Source organism: Heloderma suspectum, chromosome 11 (assembly GCF_057233095.1).
Source record: "Heloderma suspectum isolate Gila_16-S chromosome 11, 16-S_ref, whole genome shotgun sequence".
Taxonomy (NCBI): Eukaryota; Metazoa; Chordata; class Lepidosauria; order Squamata; family Helodermatidae; genus Heloderma; species Heloderma suspectum.
The window spans coordinates 8756196-8760002 of record NC_139468.1 but is presented as its reverse complement, the minus strand read 5'-3'; positions in this window follow the sequence as shown (position 1 = coordinate 8760002).

Here is a 3807-nt window from a genome sequence, read left to right as displayed (position 1 = left end):
GCGCTCGCCTCTCCGCGCCGGCCAATCCCAGCGGGCGGCCCGGCCCGCACTGGCAGCGGATTGGCGGCGGCCGCGGAGCCCCGCCCCGCCCCGCCGGCGCCAGGCCCCGCCCCCTCCCTAGGGCGGGGCCCGCGCGGGAGGGCTCGCGCGGGGCGGCTCTCGCAGCAGCCGCGCAGGCGCGCCGGGGACGCGGGCGGCGCTGCGCCCGCGGGCGCGGTGCCGGTGCCGGCGGTGTTGGGTCGGCGTCGGCGAGCGGGCGCCGGAGCGGCGGAATCCGTCGGGCGCGTTCTCTGACATCCCGACTTCCGCAGGGGATGCAGAGGAAAGCGGATTTCCCCGCCATGAACAGCCTCCCCCGAGCCGCCTCCCCCGCGTTGGTGCCCTTTTGTTTACGGGATGGGGCTTCTTGTGTCGCTGGAGGGGTTGCCGGGCGTTCTTTCGTTTTTTTTTAATGATTTTAATGCAAACTAGGAAAAAACGGTACTGTTTTCGTGGCAGAAGCAACCTCATACATTGTCTTTTGTTGCCGCGCTAGTCTCACCTGCGCTTTATATTGATTTCGCTGGTCTGTGACCGTAATAAACAATGGAAGGAGTCATCGTTACGGCCATCGCCATCGTTATGGATGCGGCATAAATCGGATTTATTAGCGTCATTATTATTGATGCTGCATAAATTAAATGTATCATCATCGTTATTTATGACGCATAATTAGATTTTTTCTTCGCTTGCACATTCATAAAATGACTGCCATGGTGTTCGTGGCCAGTCACAAAACACCCATTTCCCAGAAGGCAAATTAGTGAGGCTGAAAGAAAAATAACTTTCCCTAGAACCTAAGTAAAAGGCAGGGGTGGGGGCTGAGCTCCAAAACAAAACCACTCTCCTGAACCCAAATAAAGATAGTGCTGGAGCAAAAGCCTTTGCTTTGCAGCATGGCAACCTCCCAGTTTTTTTTTTTTTTTTAAAGAACCTTGAATAAAATAAAAATCAGGAGGGACAGGAACTCTGGTGGGCGCCAAGAAAGGTGTCTGCTGGCACATTGGTGCCCACAGTCATGACATTGGAGACCCCAGCATCATACACACGCATCCCTTGAGACCTACCTCTGCGTGGAGGTGAGGGAGAGAAAGGCCAGCCCTTTTCCCAAAGATCCTGTATCAAGAAGCAATTGGCTATTTAGTTTGGATGTGGTAACATATTGCCAGGATATTAATACTATTTTGTTGGGCAGGTATTTCTGCAGACAACCTACACCAATAGTTTTATTCATAAAAATCTGATGGGGAAACCCATAGCAGTATGTAAACAAAGGATTAACTGCACTACACACTGCAGATCAGAGAGGCCCTGGGTCATTAGTCCTGTATGTTTCCCAACAATGTTTATCCAAGGCGCTCTTTGTAAAAAAAAAGAAAAAGGGGGGGGGGTTGATTTGCTGTTCACAATCTTTTATCTGACCATGTAATCTACACGTAATCTACAGGCAATCTGCTGGAACTTCTGCAAACAGTTCAAAATGAAGTAAGCTGAAGTGGTGCATGTGATGAAACACTTGCACTGATAAGGCTGTGCTGATTGGGATCTCTGCCCACAGACATTGGCTGATTGAATACGGGGAACTTATCTTGCTTAGAAAAATATTGCAAAACGGCCAGAATGACCAGTCAAATGTCCTTTGGTACTCTCCAACTGCAGTCTTAGGCACGCATACTTGGGAGTAAGTGTGAACTCAGTGGGACTTCTGAGTAAACAAGTCGAGCATACTTCGGGCATGCAGCTTGGGCATCAAAGATGATGTAACATACTGGTGGTTATTAAAATAATGTTCAATTAGATTTTTTTTTTAAAAAATGGAATCATTAAGCATCTTTCCAAGAGGGTAGTAAGTCAGATATCTGCTTGCACAGAAGATGACCGAGTCTTCCAGCCAGGCAGGGTGGAAGTGTAGTAGCTTCTCATTTGCCCTGTATGTATAGCCTAACACAGTAAAGCACATTCCGGTGCTGAATACCCCTGATAGGGTAGGAGAGACATGGCTCTTGCAAGCTGTTGCTGATTGGACTGCAGCACTCTGCAGGTTTTCTGCACAACAGCTTTTGAACTGGAGCAATGGATCTGAGTCATGAGAATTCTGAATTTTGGCAGCTATACCCTTAAAGCAGGCATGGGGAACCTGTAGGCCTCCCTTATCCCTGATCATTGGCCATGCTTGCTGGTGCTGTTGGGAGTTGGAGTCCAACAACATCTGGAGAACCAGAGGTTCCCTACCCTGCCTTAAAGGTTCACAACCATTTTTAATTAACTCCAATTCTGCTTGGGAAGAGGAACATAGAACTGGGACATCACTCCAAGTGTGGTTATTAGTTGTTGTTGTTCAGTTGTTAAGTCATGTCTGACTCTTCGTGACCCCATGGACCATAGCACTCCAGGCCTTCCTGTCCTCTGCTCTCTCCCGGAGTGTGCCGGTTATTAGTACAGCTGGAGTAATGTATCCAGTTCTGGGTGCCATATATCATGAAGGACACTGACAAGCTATAGCTTGTCTAGAGAAGAGTGATGAGAGTGGTGAGGAGTCTTGAAATCAAGTCCTAAGATGAATGGGTGAAAGACCTGGGTATGTTTATCCTGGAGAAGAGAAGATTAAGAGGAGACATGATAGAGGTCTTCAAATACCTAAAGAGCTGTCACACAGAAGATGGAGTAGACTTGTTCTTGTGGCTCCAGACTAGAACCATGAGATGGAAGTGGCAAGGAAGCAGAGTTCGGCTAACTTTTAGGAGAAACTTCTGGTGGAGCTGTTTGACAGCAGAACATACTACCTTCAGAGGGCTGTCCTCTGCTGTGGGCTAGGGAGCCATCTGTCAAGGATGCTGTAGATTCCTGCACTGAAGAAGAGGTTGAGCTAGATGATGTCCAGCTCCAAAATTTGATTCTGATTAGCAGCACTGGATAGGCCTAAGGCTTTTCTGCTTTAAGTTATAAGAATATAAGAAGAACCATGCTGGTTCAGACCAAGGTTCCATCTAATCCAGGTTTCCGTTCAAACAGTGGTCAATGAGATATCGACCAGGAACCCACATGCAGGACACAAGTGCAACAGCACCCTCCCGCCCATGTTCCCCAGCAACTGGCGTACTTAGGCATACTGCCTTTGATACTGGAGGTAGCACATAGCCATCAGGACTAGTAGCCACTGATATCCTGTTCCTCCAGGAATTTATCTAACCCCCTTTTAAAGCCATCCAAATTGGTGGCTATCACTACATCTTGTGGTAGCAAATTCCATAGTTTAACCATGTGCTGTGGGAAGAAGCCCTTCCTTTCATCTGTCCTGAATCTCCCACCTATGAGCTTCATGGGATCACCTCAGTGGGGTTCTAGTATTATGAGAGAGGGAGAAAAATGTCTCCCTATCCACATTCTCCACACCATGCATAATTTTGTAGACCTCTCTCATGTCTCCCTTCACCCTCCTTTTTTCCAGGCAAAACAATCCCAGCTGCTGTAACCTTCTCTCATAGAGGAGATGCTCCAGCTGCTGGATCATTTTAGTTGCTCTTTCTTGCACTTTTCCCAGCTCTACAGTATCTTTTTTTTAGGTGTGGTGACCAGAACTGTACACAGTATTCCAAGTGTGGTTGCACCATAGATTTGTATAGGGGCAGTATGATATTGGCAGTTTTATTCTCTATTCCTTTTCTGATTATGCCTAACATGGGAGTTTGCACACTGGGCTGACATCTTCACTAAGCTCCCAGCATTCCCCAGCCAGCTGTGGAATGCTGGGAGTAGTAAGACTTTTGT